We start from the raw sequence: 22044 nt of genomic DNA, 5'->3' as shown, positions 1-22044 counted from the left end.
ATTTGGTAAATTGATAATGGACCAAATTTCACAACTAAAATGTATAAAAATTTCGTTCTGAAATCAGACTCAATTCGATCTGAAATCAGACTTTCTTATTTTGTAGAATAACCCATATACAGCGTGTCTTTTTTAAGTTGACATTTGCTTGAAACTCGAAAAATAACTTGTATCGATGAAAATGCATCAATCGAACATTGCTGGGCATTTTGGGACACATCTTATTTGAGAACATTATACTTGACCAAGAATTTCAAACTCAATGAAAAGCTCAATCTACTCATAACTGGCAATCGGTATATAAACACTTTAAATTAGAAAGTTGTAATTGATTAAGAAAGTAACATTTTTTGTTCGAAAAATTTTTCCGCAAACCGTACAGTTTAGGCAAAACGAACTGAAAAGTTTTACCCAAAATTGTCGTTTCGTATCAAAATTGTTATTTCGTAAAATGGTTTCTGAGAAATCTGTGCACTCCTCGAAATTTTTTTTCCAGGAAATCCATTAAATGTGGTTTGTTTTTCTATAAAGATACATTTTTGTTCAAATTGAATCAAGAATCATCCAAAAAGCTAGATTTTTGCTATCACTTACTGTCTAAACTATTAACTTTACAAACAAATGTTTCAAACAAAAAATGTTTGCTTATTTATAAAGAACCACTTTCTAATTTAAAGCGTTCATCTAATGGTTGGTAGTTATGAATCAGAGTGAGCCTTTAATTGAACTTGATAACTTTGATCGAATTCGATATCGGTATAAAATGTGTACCTTTGAACATTTTTTTCGTTTGAAGAACTTTCCTCGATTAAATTTATTTATCGAGAATCAAGCATATGGTAACTTAAAAAAGACACTCTGTATCTTATATAATTAAACGAGCAATTCTTGCATATATATATATATATATATATATATATATATATATATATATATATATATATATATATATATATATATATATATATATCAACAATCTCGGAAATGGTTCCAACGATTTCCATAAAAATGAATATTCAGGGGTCTTTTGGGGCAAAAAGTCAATAGGTAGCAAGAATAAATTTTTTAAAAACGTCGTTTTATCCGTGTTTTCAGGAAAAATTGAAACATAAACTGCAAAATTAGATTTTTCCTGACATCTATTGGTGTATATCGTAGTTAATGAAATAAAGTACATTACCGGGACATTTAAATTGGTATTTTGTGGAGAAATTTTAAACGGTTCTTATATAAGTGATATAATTTGTATGTATTTAACCCAAAAATTACCGAGCAAAGAACTCGGTCATCCAGTTGCTATAGATAAGCGCACCAAGAAGTAATGTGCGCATAAATGCCTAGCCAATTTACTATTTATCTAAATTTCACATTTTGAGACAAGATGTATATAATAATTTCACTTCAATGCGCTTTAAAACCAACGCATATTGTAGCCATACCGATTCTACTCTACTAGCTTCGTGTTATAGTATTTGTACCATATTCTAGTCCGTACGTACTATACAAAGAATATACATTTATAGTTTAATGAAAATCACTTTTATTTTGTATAGTCAGTATGAAACGAACATTTGTCAAACAAGCATGTTTTCAATAAAAATTTTCATTAAATTTTCTTTCATTAAATAAAATAATCCTGAAAAATTACTTAAAAAAAAAATTAATTTTATAAATCTTATATAATAAATTGAATTTATTTTCAATTTTCATCATTCACGTTTTTGTGTGTGGAAAATTTTTGGTGAAATATTAACGAAAAATTTTGATTGTGTGTTTTTTTATTCTTCCAAAGAAAAAGGTAAATTTTATGATTTATTATTAATCAATTTTAATTGTTTTATTAAAATCTTAAAAAATAAAAATTATTTTTTGAAAATTAAAAAAAAAATAAATAAAATTATTTTTATTTTATTATTAATTTATTTTTAATTTTTAAATTATGTAAAAATTTGCTATTATCAGCAAAAAATAGGTATTGTTGACATTGTTTTAATTAAAAATAAAATAATTTGAAAATTTTTAATGAATGTAGTATGTATTAATTAGGAAGGAAACAATATTAAACTTCTGGTGTATGTTATTTCAGGAGCGTAACTCCTAATAAATAAATACATCGTGCCATTTCCTCATTAAGCATTTATCTCTATTTGTAGATAAAATATAAAATAAATAAATAAATTATGTATTTTCCAAATCTAAATAGCTTTGTTTGTTTAAATTTTATGTATAAATAAATTGGTTATTTTATATTTTTATTTATGTAAATAAAAATTGACAAAGCGCCGTTCAAGATTTCTTATGTCTTATTTTCATATATAAACAATAATAATAACTTTCCTTAAATGTAAAAAAAAACCGCTCGAATGACGTAATAACCATTGGTTACGCAATTACAACTGCACATAATTTTACTTTTTTTTTTAGTGTCATTCTGTTATAATCGGTCCAACTGTTTTGGTACAAGAACTGACTGCTTGCTTACACTAAAATTAATCTTTTTAAATTTTGTAGCATTTAGAATACTTGAAAAAGGGCTCAAGGTTAGTCTTAGAAATTGGTCACTTAGGAAGTTGGTCTAAATTATTTTAAAAAATTATTACAGTTTAACCCAAATTAGAGCAGACTGAATTGTGAAGAAGCTAGACAGACCAAATGCAAATAGTAAAATATAATTATGGTGAGAAAATTAGGGACATTAATTTTCTGAAAAATATTCATTCGACTGTCCTCAGCCCTCTCATCCAAATGAAAATGGCCTAATAAACTTAAAATTACTAATAAAATAAATTTTTTAAAAAAATGACAAACCCGACTGCGTTAAATGAACTGTAAAGATAGAAATTAGTTTAGTAGTTTACATAGCGACTTTAAAAGTCGGGGCCCATTATCGGGAAGATTTGAATCGGTTTAGAATTTAATGGGCCCCGATGTCGCTATGTAAACAACTGGACTTGTTTCTTTTCAAATTTTATTTAATGCAGTCGGGTTTTTTCTTTATTTTATTTTATCCTTGTTAGTGTCCCGGCACTAAAAACACCCTCTTATTATACAAAGAGGATGTTTTTGTATAATAGGAGGGTGTTTAAGGTAGTACGAGCTCCAAGCCAAGTTAAGACTTGTAGTTGAAATCATTTGTACCATATTTTCAACTTTAATGATGAATTTTGTTACAACTTCATGAACATAGGCGAAAAATCAAATAAAAATTTTCGTTATTTTGAAAATTATTCCAGATTTCGAAAAATTTTCGTCTTACTTTTCGTCTTATATTGCCAAGTTATAACATAATTCGTCATTAAAATTGAAAATATATATTTTTGTTAAATTTGTGTCCTCTCTACCGTGCTCAGACATCGTTAATTAGTCAGGCACAACGGTTTTTGTTTTCAAAAATTTATTAGGTTTTAACTTTAATCTAAATAGTTTTTTTTTAATTCCTACGACTAGTTTTTGGAGAAATCTATGATACATATCTTCCATTTACTGTTTTCCGATAAGACCAATGTTAAATACGCCTACCTTTGAAGTCATTTATTTATTTAAATAATCGGGCAAGCACCCCTGAAATTTTCAGAATTGATTTAGACTTTCTCTAACTTCATATAAAAAAAAATCAAGCATTTTATCCAAAATTGCCCGCTCGTTCAGGGTTAAGAATTAGGCATTGAAAATTTATACAGTTGAAAATGTTTGAGAAAACATGTAATGTTGATTTTTCCAAGAGTTTTATTCTTTTCTATTAAAGTATTCTTTACAATATACGTTACTGAAAATATATTTATTCATTATAAAATTATATTACTCACTCCTTCCACAGCAGACTAACAACAATACTTATAGATATTTATATAAAGTATCATCTTTTCGATACAAGGTGAGTTGGTTCTGTCACCCAAATCATATTTTTATATTTCTTATACACATGATGTCAAATCATAAAAAATATTGTTTTATCTATTCAAATTTTATACCCTGTATATATGTCGTATATATCAAGGTAGACTAAGTTTAGTCACAAGTTTGTAACGCTTAAAAATATTGATTCCACGAACAAAATTTTGGTATAGATGCTCATAAAATCATCTAAGAAATCCAGATCCGGCTGTCCGCCTGTGGACAGAATAACTCAAAAACAAAAAAGGGATATCAAGTTGAAATTTTTATAGCATGCTAAGAATGTAAAAAGTGATGTTGTGCTCTTAAATGAGAAACATAGGTCTTGGATTTTACAATCGTACAGTTCTGTGTTGTTAAATAACTATTTTGTAAATGATACTCTTAAATTGAAATATCTCGAAATATCTTCGAAAATATGCGAAATACGGTTAAAAAAATTATAAAAGATTAATTGAATTCGCTTCAAAAATGATTATAACAAAATGTGTGAATGAAAAATCGAGGAAAACGAAATTGCAGATTTGTGTATGCTCTTGAATTTTTTAAGTATTTACTAAAATTACTTACATCTCGAGAACAAAAAATCGCAAGGCAAGAATACACAAACCAAATGGATGTGGGGAAATACTGCTCTCTAAAAGTATAACAGTTTTCATAAGAAGGACGTGATACAGGCGGTGTGCCGGGACAAGCATTGGATTTTTTCCATTTTTCAAATAACTCTGAGGTTTCGGTTGCCAAGAAAAATCCGGTCTAAAAAGGTATTACGGAATCACTTTTTCTTTACCTTTAAAATGAGTGAAATAGTGCTTTTAAAGCCTAAAAGACTCAAAGGCACAAGGTTAAAAGATAAAGTTAAAGATAAAGAATCTGTTTCAAAAAATATGTACCTCTAAAACTTACCCCTTGTTTAACCATGAAAATGTCCCACCATAAAAAACTACATAGATACTTTGGGTATTTCTATTTCCCATTAAAAATCAGCTTATACGTGTTTTTGATTTTCCTTTCCTTGATTTTCCAGTCTTCGGAATATAAGAGTGTTAACTTTTTAAAAAAATCTCTCTGTGTGTACATAATGAAGAAAATATATATTTATCATATATATCGCTTTTTCCGAACCATTTACAGTTTAGTAAATATATTATATACATATATAAGATGAAAACTTTATCATTCCATACATAACAGAATCTGTTATCTACCTGTTGATGCTGAAATTATTTGTCTGTTGTTTTGGTTATAGTCCAAAAGTGGATAACTTTGAAAGTTTTATAAAACACTCTTGCTAAAATATTATCTGCTGGTTTTATACTCAATGATTTTTTTAGTAAGGCGACCATTTTAGTAGGCAATATTTTTTTATTAATATTAATTTACTTTGTACAACGTTTCAATATTTAAATATATTTTTTTCAAGTGCTATTATATATATTATATAACAATGGACAAATAAGCAAAAACAAATTTTACAAAAAATAAAGAAATCTGATATATTTTATAATCGTGAAAGTTTGAATGGATTAATGGATGATTGTTACTCAATCATGCCAAAACGGCTTAACGGATCTGAATGAAATTTGCAACTCAAATTTCCCAATAAATTGTATGGTTCGCGTGGGATAGATTTGTTTTAATTTTTCGTAGAGCAAAGAATTGACATGGTTTTTTACACAGGTAGTGATAGTTTAGGGATCAGGAAATGACATTGGCTAATTTTTATTTCGGAAAAATGCACGGTTCTTGTGGGATAGAATACACGAAGGTTTTGTAAAAGCTCGTGAAATAGATTTCTAGCTCGATTTTCTAAAGAAGCCTTGATTAACGTGATTGTAAACTTATGGTGATTGTATACATATAAACCAAATACATGCTTTGTAGTCAAGTAATGAGTTATTTTTAGCTTTACAATACCACGCAACTACAAAAATATATAATATATTCTGTGCAAGTGATGCTTATAAATTTGATAATATAGATATCGCTCTTCAATCATCAATACTCTAACTATAGTCGTCTCTGTTCATCAAATGATGGCTCTTCGATGAACTCATAATTAATTTAAAATTTTGTTTTTATATCATCGGCAACCTTATATTTTTATAGTATTACTAGCGGCCCCGACGGACGTTGTCCCGTAAAAACGTAACTCCAATTCATGAATACCTATACTACGTTTAGCCTGTCCGCTAAACCCATCCCGCTAAACCCCAATTTAACTCCTATTTATTGGACTGGCCTGACCTTCGACCTTTGGCCTGACCTTTGATAGTAGAGCTCGCTGCGCTCGCATATGGCTCTAATAAATGCCTATTGACAATACCTGAATACTATTAAAAATACATAGTACACATAGTATACATAATGTGATATGATTTATATGCGCTCCCACCATTTAATGAAATTTCATTTTTTTGGTACGGAGCCCTCAAAAACAGTTGTACTGGACCAAATTGTAAATCTAAACCATTCTCGAATCTCCACGAACACACAAAAAAAATTTCATCAAAATCGGTCCAGCCGTCTAGGAGGAGTTCAATTACATACACACGCACACAAGAAATATATATATCTATATATCTTATATATATAGGAGACTTTCTATAGATATAGATAGATAGTCACTCATCACGATATCTCTGGAACTATAAGACCTAGAGACTTGAAATTTGGCAGGAATATTTCTTTTGCCAAGTAGAGGTCAGCTAAGAACGGATTTTACGAAATTCCACCCACAAGAGGGGTTGCGGGGGTGTTCATGACTAAAAAATTCATATTTTTAAATTATGGCTTTTAATAGTTCAAAACTTGATCAGAATGTTTTAAATTACATTTAGAAATTTTTTTTACCTTCGGAGGGTAGAAAGTTGTAGCGAGACAGTGGGAAGGAAATATCGAATATTTACAAATATACCTAAGTGGGGTATCAAATAAAAGAGCATGACGTGTACATTACAAAACTGTTATCCAATGCAGGGAAATGTGGAGGGAGGGGTGCAAGTGGGGATGTTGCCCAGCAAAGCGGGTATATTTTACGCCACGCAAAGCGGGCGGGAAACAGCTAGTCTATATATATAGGAGACTTTCTATAGATCTATATAGATAGATAGTCACTCATCACGATATCTCTGGAACTATAAGACCTAGAGACTTGAAATTTGGCAGGAATATTCCTTTTGCCAAGTAGAGGTCAGCTAAGAACGGATTTTACGAAATTCCACCAACAAGGGGGGTTGGGGGGTGTTCATGAATAAAAAATTCATATTTTTCAATTATGGCTTTTAATAGTTCAAAACTTGGTCAGAATGTTTTAAATTACATTTAGAAATTTTTTTAACCTTCGGAGGGTAGAAAGGTATAGCGAGAAAGTGGGAAGGAAATATCGAATATTTACAAATATACCTAAGTGGAGTATCAAATAAAAGAGCATGACGTGTACATTACAAAACTGTTATCCAACGCAAGGAAATGTGGAGGGAGGGGTGCAAGTGGGGATGTTGCCCAGCAAAGCGGGCGGGTAACAGCTAGTTAAGATTATTACAGACTACAAGATTTTCTAAATATCTTAGATAGTTTTTTTATCACACTCTATAGATTTTTGGATATAGAAATATCCAATTAAAAAGGAAAACCTATATGATTCATCATTTGTTCAGTCAACTTTGAACGAGAAAATAATAATAAAAAGCCCAATGACCTAGGAATTTTTTGTGATTTTTGGAAACTTTTTAAATCAAAAAATGTATTTATAATGTTTTATTGAAACCCCTAGTATTATTCAATCCTGGAAAAAGATAAAATTAAATACTGAAACGTTATGCAGGAACAACATTTAAAAAAAAAAATATTGCTTAGATATCTGTGAATTTGTTTTTTAATTGGTATTTTAAACTTATAGGTACAAAATTTTAAATCGAATCTGCCGTTGCATTTTCCTAAACGAACTAAGCAAATCCAATTCGGTTTTTATTTATTTCCTTAAAACTAGGTAAAATAATCATAAAATTATCACTTTCGAATAGCCTTACGATCAACACCCATATAAAAACAGTTTCCCACACAATAAGTTACATCACATTCAACTCCTTTCATCTCTACATTCTTCTAAAAACATTTCTTATACATTTTATGTTTTTTCTCCTGTTTGAAACATTCAAAATTAATACCATATGAATATATGATTACACCAAATCCTAACATGTTAAACAACTTTAGTATTTCAATTTTCTTACTTCTTTCGTTTATTAGATTTTTTTTGTTTATATCATCGATTTGTAATAAAGATTGGATGGTATATACCATGTAGATACACCATGAAATTATAGGTCATGAAAAGAGCCTCATATCTGAGATTGGTGGCGAAATGCCAACATAAACGAATTCAACACAGGTTGAATGTTTCACTGTAATTGTAAAAGCAAGACAAAATATTTAAAGGAGTAAAATATCCTTCCCATTAGTTTCTATAATTGAGCAGATGTCTGGTACTATTTTCATTTAAGTAGTAAAATTGTGTATAGTAGAAATGGTTTTATTGATGTAGAAGAATACAAAAGGACTATATTTCTTTTTCTGTATCTACCTCTTAGTTTAGTGAGGGGTTTTCGGCGATCATATTTTGTGTTTTTCCAAATTTTTTCGGAAACTTCACACTCTTCAGTGCTGAACTGGCCATATGACAGTTTGGAAGAATGGGCCGGTCAAGTCAAAACGTCCGAGTATTGAATTTTCGATTATAAATATGTTTTACACTTTAAAGTACTCGAATATTGAATCCCCAATTCAAATTTCATTTGCGTACAAAAGCTAGATTTTAGAGTCAGGCAAGGCTTAACAGATATGTCTGCCAAAGATTAAAGTGCGTGGTTGCTTAATTCTTTGTTAGGCGATTCCGTTTACCTTTTATTGTACTTTGTGTCGAATCTTGTTTTAGTTCCCAGTTGGCCGTTTCCTGACAATCCACCTTTTACTGTTCTGTACATGAAGTAAAAATTATTCACTTGCCGCCCCCTTGACACCAAACTTGACGGCCTTTAGTCACGGAGGTTGCCGATTTCCCAATTGTTCGCAAGCTTGACTCCTCAGGTAGCCATGGCCCCACATCACAGGAGAAAGCAGTCTATCATGTAAAAAACAAATATAAAAAACAAATTAAATCGATTTTCGGACGAGAAAAATGGTGGATTGCGGTTAAAATTTTAAATTTTGCGATTTTTACCATAAGTTTTATGCAATTTCACGCCGAGAGAATAAAACACACATCTGTTTAGCACACATAGAACAAAAAAAGATAGTTTTTGAGCTGTTTTTTTCTATTTTCGGAGCTTTACGACACATATCTTAATGTTTCTGTTTTACGTCGTTTGCTTTATTACGTGAATGGAAGTGAAAAGGGTAGTTTGAGGAGTGTTTTCCTATTTTCGAGGATTTATGATTTAGCCTTTTCTTATATATAAAACCCATCTTCAAGTGCCATCTAAACCGGAAATCATCAAAATTGGTTCGGCGTTTAGGCCCAAAAATGTAACAGATAAACAGACAAACAAAATTACTTTCACATTTATAATATTATAGTTAGAATAACTTACTTCAGATTTTTTTACATAAACAATACATTTCTACGTTACCGGATATTTATATAACAAATTTAAATTTAATTTCGATAAAATAAAATTTATCGTATATTTATTTTTATATTTATATACAAAATAAAACGTAAGTAAAAAAAAAATACGTCATACGAAGAAATATAAAGATAGCAAGTGCACATTTAATTTAAATATACGTACAATAATAGTAATGCACTTATAATACATACTTAAAAATTTAAATATTTTTACCATAAAAATTCTCATCTTAACTCAAGTATAAGTGTATAAATGAAAATATAAGGTTTTCCATTAAACGTTTCTGAAATTTATATTAAAGAGATAGGCAAGAATTGGATAATACTATAAATTAAAGAGATAGGCAAGAATTGGATAATACTATAAATTAAAGAGATAGGCAAGAATTGGATAATACTATAAATTAAAGAGATAGGCAAGAATTGGATAATACTATAAATTAAAGAGATAGGCAAGAATTGGATAATACTATAAATTAAAGAGATAGGCAAGAATTGGATAATACTAGGGATTTCAATAAAACTTTATAAATACATTTTTTTATTAACATTATTTTTATTAAGTTTCCAAACATTACAAAAAATTCCTAGGCCATCGGGCTTTTTATTATTATTTTATCGTTCAGTTCAAGTTGGCTAAAAAAAGGATAAATCATATAGGTTATCCTTTTCAATTGGATATTTCTATATCAAAAAATCTAGGGAGTGTGATAAAAAACTATCTAAAATATATAGACAATCTTCTAGTTTATAATAATAACATAAAAATATAAGGTTGTTGATGATATAAAAACAAAATTTAAATTTAATTATGAGTTCATCGAAAATCCATCATTTGATGAACAGAGACGACTATAGTTAGAGTATTGATGATTGAAGAGCGATATCTATATTTTAAAATTTATAAGCATCACTTGCACACAATATGTTATATATTTTTGTAGTTGCGTGGTATTGTAAAGCCAAAAATAACTCAATACTTGACTGCCAAGCATGCATTTGGTTTATATGTATGTTCCGTGCAATAAACTAAAATTTGTTTACAATACTGTAGGTTTACAATCACTTTAAAACTAAAACAGGGATGTTGTATGGTATCATTATAATATTTTTCATTATTACCTAAATTTCAACAAACTTTTCTTTTCGCGAAGCCACTTATTTTATTTATACATATAAGAGCATGCTTATTACGACAATAAAGTAGGAATACTCTTTGATGTATAGGTGTTTTCTATATGGTACTTTGATTTACATAGGGAACTATTTTTTTTAGGCATTTTTGCAGGGATATTAAGGTCCATCTAGGTTTCTTATGTTACATACTATCTGCATCAATCAAAATCGTTAGAGCCGTTCCCGAGATGATCAAACAGTTCAGTTAATAACCAGACAACACGCGAACGTCGAGCCGTTGAAACTTGAGATTTAATCCAACGTCCTTCAAAGTAAACATAAACAAAACTATCAAAGATATTAAGCGGTTACTATTTAATTATCGTATAATATATCACACAAAATGACATGAAATACTCTTCTTAAAATACGATTGTTTAAGTTTAAAGTTAAGACTCTTCATGGAAAACTTTTTATTATTAGTAGAAAAACAAAAATAATATATTCATCTATTTTTATCTTTATGAACGAACTGTTGAGTAACGTACAAATTTAGTCTGTTTTTATCTAAGTTGGCACCGTGTGGCTATCTATTAAATAGCTCTACCCACTAAACGGAAAACGGGTGGGATTATGTCATCTACCTTTTAGACTAGAATTAAATTATACTTTTCTATTGTGGAAATTAACTTTATTGTAAAATATAATAATATTTTTAGTTCTTTTTGCTACAGAAAGTAACTTTGCAAACAAAACTTGATATAAATAAATAAATTGGGGCGCTTTGAGCCTAAATAGAATGTAATTGAATTAGTTTGAGAAAAACAATAATCAAAGATTACTTTTTGATGAATATTTAGTCTAATCGAGAAGGTAATTGTATAATCGGCAACGTTGTACAATTTATTTCTGTGTTGTGACCATGTCCTGCTTGCGCATGAGAATATGAGATGTAGTGTTGGTAGATTTATTCCGCCAAGACATCTACTACTAAAGAACTATATTTTGTCTCTTTCCGAGTGAAATACCCATGTATTCTTGGATTACCCGCTCATTTTTTATTATTTTTAACCCCCGAACTAAAAAAAAAAGGGTGTTATAAGTTTGACCGCTATGTGTGTGTGTGTGTCTGTCTGTCTGTTTGTGGCATCGTAGCGCTTAAACGAAAGAACCGATTTGGATTTTTTTGTTTCATTTGAAAGGTAATTTAATGGATAGTGTTCTTAACTATATTTCAAGAGCGAGTTTAGGGTTCCGTACCCGAAAATTTTTTCGGGGTGTTTTAAATTTCGTAAATTTCAGTTGTATTCTTTATTTAGTTTTATTTATTTAAAAGTACGATCGCCATTGATCCATAACAAATTTAAATAAGTGCAACTATTTTTGCATGTATGTATATTATATTATAAATTTTTTATTTAAATTTAATAATTTTTTTTTCTATTATTTTAATATAGTTAATAAAATTGCTCTCTTTATTATTATAAATATTTTTATTATGACTGTGATATCATTGGTTGGTTTTAATAATAATAAATTCGAGTAAAAAAAAAAGGCACGTGCAAAAACATTAAATGTATAAAATATATGAGTGTTGATTTGTTTTGTGTTTTTTTTTCTGTTATTTCAATATAAAAACCACAGAAACCTTACTCTATTATGAAAATGTATTTTTTTTTTAAATATAAAAAAAACACGATGACCTTATTTTTTTTTTGTTAAATTTTATATGTATTCCGTATTAAATTTTTCTATGTTTAAAATTAAAACTCTAAAATATACCAAAATTTAAATAATTTTAATGTTCAAAAATCTAAGCCTCAAATCATTTCAATCTTTCTTAAACATTTATACGTTTTTAGGGGGAGAAGGTAATTACTGGTTGCAATAATATTGGGAAACTAAATCGATGGGAAAAAATGATTTCAAGAAGATGAAATTTGAAATAATTTTAAAACTATGACGTTAATTTGTTTTTAATTCATTATTTTCGTTTATAAATAATGGGGTAGGTACCTTAAATTTTTTATTGTCTCAATCGACGTTCGTTATCAAGCCAAAACATCGTGTGAAAAGAATTTTTGATAACATCAAAAACTAGAAAGATTTAAATGTACAAATAAAAAAAAGAGGAAAATAGCACGTGGTGATGTCATAATTTGCGACTGTCATAGAGATAACATAGCAAAAGTTGTTTTGCAAGTTTATCAATCGAATTGTTTACTAAATTTTGTTATAAACGTTAAAGTCTTGTGATTGTTAATGATGTTTTTTATGATACAAAAAACTAATCAAGAATTAATCTTATTTAAAGCAGAAGTCGGGCCCGATACATTTTTTTCACTATCAACTTTATTGTGGGTACAATTAACGTAAATCTACATGTTTTCAAATTTACAATTAATTAATATTCTACGTTTCCTTTGACAACGATCTCATTAAAACAAAATATCACACTTTTATAGAGCTTTACGTTTCATTAATGATTGTGTTTCTGTATTGTATGGGAGAGAGTGTCGTACCTTGGATCAAAATTTGGGTTAATTTAGGTTAAGCATGCCCTTCGTTCTCGAAGGGCATGGTCAGAAATGCCAACAGCTCACTTCTGAGAGCCATAGTGATGCTCTATGTTAGAAAACTGTCCTGAATTTTCGCCTTGACAAATTTCCTGTATGTTTTTTTCAAGCTCAGGCATTTTATCGCGCAGGCTAGGCACAGCATAGATATTAATGACTTGGAGTTTTGTTTCCACAGGTCAGCGTCTGTCGGATCTGCTTCTATTTATATATTTTTTAAAGAGATTTCTCAAATGTAACAAGGAAAAGTATCTTCATAGCATCGTTATTCATACATACCTTGTATTTTTTTGAAAAAAAAAATTAAGCAATCATGAATTTAAAGTACATTTGATTAATATGTTATCCATGCTAGAAGACCATGAATCAGACCTAATGTATCACCGATTGGTTCTAGGATTGGTAGCTTCATCCAAGCTAGATACATTGGTTCGAAGGTACAACACCTTACCTTATTTGTATGTAGCCGCTACGATAATTAAAACAATAGACACAAATGGTTGTTTGTGATCAGAATAATAACAATATATATATATAGAAATAAACATTTTACATAGAATAGTAATTCATTATACGGTTCTTTTTGTTCATGTTATCATTAAAACAATACAAAAGCTCTGCTAAACATTAAACTCGTACATACACAGAGTAAAAAAAATTTTTTAAAGCTTTGATGTTGTACAGTTTATGGTAGTGCTTTGTTGTCGACCAAGCTACAAAAAAACCCCATGAAAAAAAAATTCTGGTGTGAACATCACACGATACCCTTTATATGTAGACTGAAACCTCATTTGAATCTAGAACAGAAAAATTTTTCCACGAAAAGTTAATGGTAGTGTTTTATCAAGCGAACATTATTAACCTCAAATAAAAAAACATCTGTTGTTAACTATACTCGACGATTTCTTTGTATATAATAAAAATCTCATTTAAATATAAAGAAAACAAAAGTTCTCGCAGAAAATCTCTTAGCAACCTTGATGAGAAGATAATAAAAGGCATTTTCTATGATTCTTTTTGTCCGCCATTTGAAAGATTTATAAATATAAGTTAATTATTTTTTTATGGAATTTTACCTCTGTTCTCCAGACATATATGTCCATAGCAGAGGCCTCTCACATCATTATTTTTAATCTTCATTTATTAAACTACATCCCATTGCAATCAAATTTTTTTGGTATGATGTGGGTGGAGTCGGTTACTTCGTTCTTTGCCAAAGTTCATCGTCAAAGTTGAAAATAAGGTACAAATAATTTAAACCACAAGTCTATACTTGCCGTGGCACTCGTATTACCTTAAAGAAAATATTGTGGCCATGCTCATACATCCTTAGGTATGCATTTTTTTTCATATTTATAAAAGCCTGCTTATGCTTAACAGAGACGTGCTTCTTCATTTAATTTGCATCATTAAAGTATCCAATCAATTTTAAAATAAATAAATATTATTATTATAAGCAAAACGTATATAAACTATGTACTGGGTGTCACAACCGCGAATGAATACGCAAACTTTTAAAAGCATATTCCTTAAACAGTTTTGAAATCTTATTTTTGTATCATGTTATTAGACATACCTTAACTTGGCTAGTCATGTGACATGACGGTTGCATTAAGAGCCTTATATTTATTGCCTATAACTTCTAAACTATTGGATTTTAAATAAAAGTGTAAATATTCTCAATACCTCAGATTGTGTACTCTTAAAGCCGTGTATTTACTTGTGGACCACCCTGTATAAGCTTGTGCGACTGTTACTATTTCAAACAAAACATTCATTATATGTATACGTAAATGTTGTTATATACATACCTTCATATAATATTATAATTAAATAATCTATATGTATTATATTTGATGGTATTTATAGAATTTCAATTACTCACTCAAAATAAATAATATAATATAATTATGACGTCACATTGATTTATTTATTAATAATAGGAAGATTTATTTTTGATTTTTAATTCTAAAGAAAAAAATAAGACAGAGTAGGTATTCACATATTTTTAGAATTCTTATTACAGAGATATGCATTTGATTCGGCTGTGCCATTATAGTTCTTAAACGGATGAATCGGTTTTGATTTTTCTTAGCTAAGTTTTAAGAAAATCCGCTCAGCAGTCAGCGGGGCTCATCTCCCTATTTTTAATTGTTGCCGGGTATTTAAAACTCGAACTTTTACCTTTACCTTTCAGACAAAAATAAAAAATTAAAATCGGTTTATCCGCTTAGGAGCTACGAAGTCACAGGCAGACACACAGACACGTTAAACTTTTAACACCCTTCTTTTTCAATCTGGGATTAATACATAAAATCTGTCATTCAAATGTTTCTAAGCAGAGGTTATAATAAGCTTAGTTAGAGGGGTTAATCAACTGTGCCGATTTCTACTCACAGTCCTGGAAAAAAATCGAACTCGAATCAAATTTTACTTTAGAACACTTTCAACTTCTATTAAAGTTTCTCATATTCTCAATTAAAATGGTTCTCTAGGACATCAACGGTTCTATATGTTCTATAATTTCTTCTTCTACGTCACACTCTCTTCAATTGATATCCTATATGTGGCCTGCCACTTTGTCTCAAGTGGCCACGCAGACTGAATTTTTTTTATAATTCGGTAATCTCTTGGTTTTATTGTGACCAATTTTCGCCTTCAAGTTTCGAACTATGTATAATCATATCGATCCTGTGTTATTTTTTCTTACGTTTTCTTTAAAATTTCATCGGCAATGCCTTTTATTTATTTGTTCAAATTTTTTCTAATAGTACCTATGGATTTTTATCTTCTAAGCTTCTAAGTACTAAAAATCGTTAGCCTTGAAAATTTAAAGCAGCTAACAGAAGCGGCCATTGCTTGTAGAATTTTTTTTACAACTTTATGTCGTTGAAAACATTTTCTTTGCACAGTTTGTTCAAAATTCTTTTTGTCTCATGTCATTAGAAATACTTAAATGGTGGAAAAAGTACGGCTTAGAATCATTCCGATTAAATCTCTTCATAGAAAAGTCACTATCCATCGATTGGTTCAAACTCAATTTTTTTTTTTTTTTAATTTTGTTTTGGAATATTTTTTTTACATGCAATGTTAAAATTTTATTATTAAATAATAAATGTTGAAAAAAGTAAAAATATTTTTTAATATAATCACATTATGATAAAATAATACACAATCAACACGAATTCGTGATTAATCCCAAGCGTCCATATTATACTTGTATAAACATGAAAAATACAAAAAAAAAATGATAATAAAATTTTTAATAATTAAATAACATATAAACGAGTCACTTAATTATTTAACAAATTCTTTTTTTATTTTTTGTAAAATAAATAAAACTTTATAGTTCATATTCCTAAAGGAATAGAAATTAAAAAAAAAAATTTTTTTCACTTTACAAACAAAGACAAAACTAAATGAATATAATAGAAAACTGTAGATGAAAATAGTTAAAAGAATATTCTATTATGAATAAAAAAATAAAATTCAATTTCATTATATCGAGTGAAGAAAAAGTTTAGAAACCTTTATTTATACGAAGGGTAATCCAAATTGAGTTTTCTAACTTGAATTTTTTTTAACACACAAAAAGTCATATTACCTCAGTTATATATTTTTATAAATCGAATATTAAGTTTACTCCATTTAACATGGAAAATGATGCCAGCCTAATGACCGCCCCTGGGCCTTCTGCTGCAGTTTATTCGTTCGAGTTTTTTTTTCGAGGACTTTTCGCAAATATCGGCTATAACTTGGCGAATGCAAGCTTTTAGGTGTTCCAACATTGTAGGTTTATTGATATAGATGCATCTTTTAAGAAAACTGGACAAAAAGAACTCAAATGGCGTATTCTTGGCTGAACGCACGCTACAATGATACCCACGCTTTACCCTATCTATAAATGCAGTCTTCTCGTACTTTTGCACAACAAAGAGAATTGTTCGCTCACTAGGACGACTAAATTAACCATATTCTTCACGTAAAAGTCTAAGTATAGCACAATTCCTACAGAATTGTTATTTCTGTGGATTTGTGGTGGCAAAATTTTAGTGTTGAAGGTCATATTGTAAATGGAATGTTTCAAACTATGATTTGACTTTTGAAACAAGCGAAAGCGTTATTAGTTGTTGAAATTTCGGCAGGATTTTTCCAAAGGCAGGCAGTCTATTTTAAGATTGCATATAAATGTGTCATTTTAGATGAATATAACTCTTCTGTATCGATTTTGTGGGAATTGGACAGATCATTTTGAATATAACGAATCTTATGCATCCTTAGAAAGAATACAAATCTATATCCTTAGAAAGAATATTCTTAATTCAAAACGGAGATTGTTAAGTGAAAATTGTCTTAATTTCAACAAAAGTAAACTAAAATCCTTAACTGGAGAGTTTCTAATCTCGACTTTAATGTAGAAATCGGGAAACTCAGAAAGGATGGATTCAATATTATGGCCAATTTTCAAAGTAGAATTATTATTTTTAATGTAAATAAATAACGAAAGTAGAATAAAATCTTTTCTTCGGGATTTGAAGAAGATTTGGATATGAAGACTAAAAGAATATATGGAACCTAAAAATCAAATAATTATAAATTTTACAATAAGGAATATCGATTTTTTTCCCACATTTCCTAACAAAATTATGAAAATACCTAGAAGAGTTAGCAAATAATGAAATTAGAATTAAAACTGATATTAGATAGAGAGATAAGAAGTTCATGCTAAATTCCATTTTGCTCGAAAGAGATACAAACAAATCTTTGATAGCTTTTATCTTGGTTGTTTTTCGAAAAATAATTTTGCTCTTTGTTACATGCACGAACTTTTAGCTAAACTTTTGCTTTAACTAGTAAAGGCCAAAAAAAAATCATCGATATTCCCTATTACATAAAAATGCCAACCTATATATTTTTAAGCATATTGTTGTAATGGCATAGGATTTTGAAAAATATAAATATAAATTCTTAATAGCATTACAGATAAAAAGTTTTTAATATACTTTTCATATATGTACGGGACCGTAGAGTAGATAAAGCCATTGTTTTAACATCTAATCTGTATCTATATAACGAGATCTTTTGTTCTGTAATAAAGTCAAATATACATATGCTTCTTAAAAGTAGAAAATTACATTATTATAAAACACGATCTGTTGAGTAAAAAAAACTAGAACGTACTGATTGAGAAGCCTGTTTTCGATACCTTCCTTTCGCAAAATTTTCAAGATTTTTTTTTCAATTATTTAGACTTTTTAAGATATTGAATAATTTTTTCCAAGTTACTAACTAAAAATTCAAGCTAAGTAACTAAAAATTCACTTATGACATCAATTTAGGTGATGAAATAAATATATAAACAAAATAAATATGATTAAATTGCTTTTTAATTTTTTTAATTAATGTAATTAAAACGTTTTTCGTGGGATGAAAATAGGAGAAGAAAACCCGTTGAAAAAGAACAATATCTTCAATTTAATTAAACTTTTATGTGTATCGACACAGGATGCGTTCTACCAAGTTGTAGCGTCTAAGCTGAGAGAGTATTTTAACCTGCCCTAGGACTATTTAGAAAGTTTTCTTATTCAATTGATGTAAAAAATGAAAAATGGGAAACTTTACAGAATTTTCGAAAAATAAATTATCTAGGGCAGGTAAAAAAATAATACCTATAACATATCCGAATTTCAAAGCGATAGAGTAATGGGTATATTCACAGTGCTTGAAGTTCAATTGTAAGTTTAACCAATCTTATCTGGAAAACTGCTTTTTTTATAAATTTTTTTCCACCAATGAAAATTAAAGCGAATGCTTAATAAAGTTATAAAGTTTCACGCCAATCAAAGAATAGAAGATTATATTACATTTATTTTTCATTTTTATTATTTTAAATTAAAATCATGGTACAGTAAATCTGGCATTTTGACTGGAAAAAATTACAATAGTGACTCTGAGGTTATAGATCGTTAGGGGGGCATGTAAATAACTTTAAAAAAAATTAAGAGAATTTTTCGTTCCGCTGTTTTTGAGAAAATCCAAAAAAATGGGGAAAAAAATTTGGAATGCGTTTTTCTCGGAATCTATTGATTTAAGGGAAAAGTTTTTCAAATAAAAAATGTAGAAGACATTGTCAGCTACATTTTATGTCATTAGAGCAACGTCATGCGAGTTAAATTACAAAAAGTAGGTGGCGTTAAAGTATCAAAAAAAGGGTTTTTCACGATTTTCATTAAGAAAAAATGATTTTTTTGTAAAAGTGTAAATGAAAAAGTTGTTTGACTCAAAATTAGCTTCAACTTTTATTTACACAACTTTTTTGTAAAACTTACCGTTTTTGAAATACAGCTTGCTAAAAAATCTGAAAGTTAAGTTTTTTAAAATTTTGAAAAGGAGTACTTGATTTCCTTTTTATTTTCTTGGTTTATTTTAAACATACATTGTTTTACTATAGCTCGGAAACGGTAAGTTTTTCATAAAAATGGTTTAAATAAAAGTTGAAGCTAATTTTGAGTCAAACAACTTTCTCATTTACACTTTTACAATAACATCATTTTTTCTTAATGAAAATCGTGAAAAACCCTTTTTTTGATACTTTAACGCCACCTACTTTTTGTAATTTAACTCGTATGACGTTGCTTCAATGACATAAAATGTAGCTGACAATGTCTTCTACATTTTTTATTTGAAAAACTTTTCCCTTAAACCAATAGATTCCGAGAAAAACGCATTCCAAATTTTTTTTTCCCATTTTTTTGAATTTTCTCAAAAACAGCGGAACGAAAAATTCTCTTAATTTTTTTTAAAGTTATTTACATGCCCCCCTAACGATCTATAACCTCAGAGTCACTATTGTAATTTTTTCCAGGTCCGGCCTTTTTTTCGTCTATATTGACTGAATCATCAGGAAACAACTCAATTTGTATCACCTTTGTTATATTTCCTCCAAAAGGTACCCTTTTACAAATTAAATTATTTTCATCAAATATTATCTGAATCTCATTTTGTTAGCCTAGATTTGTAAACAATGAACTAGTGAGATAATCGAACATAACACATTATGCTAACAGCACAATTATTTATATATGATTATACAGGATGTTCTATAATTGACTGCACATGTTTCGCTTCCTGAATAAATTGAGAAAAACAAAGAAGAAAATATTCTTTACCAAATTTTGATCTGAGGACTAATTTACGAGATAACTCTAATAAGCCTACTCTTGTCAATTAATAAAAAATACATTCATCAAAATAAAATTCATCGAATAAAACACTACTTAAACAGAGGATGTGTTTTATATGTAAAGGAGTGACTTACATGTAATGTCCGACCGAAGCTTCGGCTTCGGCCACCTTCGGCCAAAAAAACCTCCTGCGGTCAAAGATTCAGCTTCGGCCTGAATTCAGGCCGAAGCCGAAGCTTTGGCCGAAGGTTCTTAGCAAACGTCGGAATTGAACGAATTGTACTAAATGTTATTATTTTGAAATAAATTTCAAGGTATTTTTTTTAGTCATCTTTAGATTGACTTCTAGATCAACTTCTCAAGATCATAACCTCTAAATCAACTTCTAGAGATCAACTTTAAAATTAAATTTTAAAATCATGTTTTTAAACCTTCGGCTTCGGCTTCGGTCGAAGGTTGTGGTTTCTACAAAAAAAAATTCTAAAACAAAATCTAATACAACTTCAACCAATTTACAACTTCATCACAATATACATAGTGTGGTTTATACGTTAGTACACTGTCCGTTTCGATCAAATTCATACTTAAGGTATGTGATATGCGCACGATAGGATTCGAACACAATTTAATTTTTGAAGTTTTTATGGTTTAGTTTTTATAGGTAGTCAAATTGAGTTTTTTTTTTTTTTTGTGGTAATTTTGCATTTAAGCCACTCCTTCACACTATGATAAAACGCATCCTCTGTTTAAGTAGTGTTTTATTGGATGAATTTTATTTTGATGAATATAATTTGTATTAATCTATTAATATAAGAGTATGTTAATTATCTCGTAAATAAGGCTTCAGATCCAAATTTGGGAAATAACCTTTTTTTTTCTCAGCTAATTCACAAAGCGAAAGTTTTGTAGTCAATTATAGAACACCATGTATAAGGAAAATTAAAACCACACGGTTTTTTGAAAAGTTTTTACATAATAAAATTTTATATAATTTTAGTATTATTCAATATAATATAATAGTACGTTGGTAATGTACTTTCTAAGTATAAGTATACTTAAATACTACTTTACTTACTTACCAACTTGAGTCTTTAATTAATAAATAATATGTTTGCGTTATGATACTTAAAAATGTATAGTAGTTAGTATAGCAGTAAATTAGGGGAGTGTGTAGTACCTAGAATTAGAAAATCTACATTTATGTATTTTTTAAAGCAATGCATTAAAATATCAAAATGGAAATTGCCTATGTTTTTAAATTTTATCCAATTTTGATAAACAAAGTATGTAATCCTACTAAATTTGGGTCATACTTTTCAAATTTGTGATCAAAATTAACCTAGCTCTAATGGATTTCAAGATTGTGGAGTCTTGGTCACGGAATTAAGCATATAAGTGATAGCTAGCGAAAAATTGACATCACAGCTGAAAAGAATGACCCAAAATTAGTGGGTTTCAAAAAAAACTCCAATGAGATCGGATTAAATTTGCCTGTGTTATCAAAAAAATCGAATTTTGGAACTCTATGACGTCATCAGAATCCAAAAAATTTAATTTTGCTCTATCTCATTCAAATTTTATCCAATTTTGGTAAACAAAGTATGTAATCCTACTAAATTTGGGTCATACTTTTCAAATTTGTGAT

Source organism: Chrysoperla carnea, chromosome 1 (assembly GCF_905475395.1).
Source record: "Chrysoperla carnea chromosome 1, inChrCarn1.1, whole genome shotgun sequence".
Lineage (NCBI taxonomy): Eukaryota > Metazoa > Arthropoda > Insecta > Neuroptera > Chrysopidae > Chrysoperla > Chrysoperla carnea.
This window is presented reverse-complemented; position numbering follows the sequence as displayed.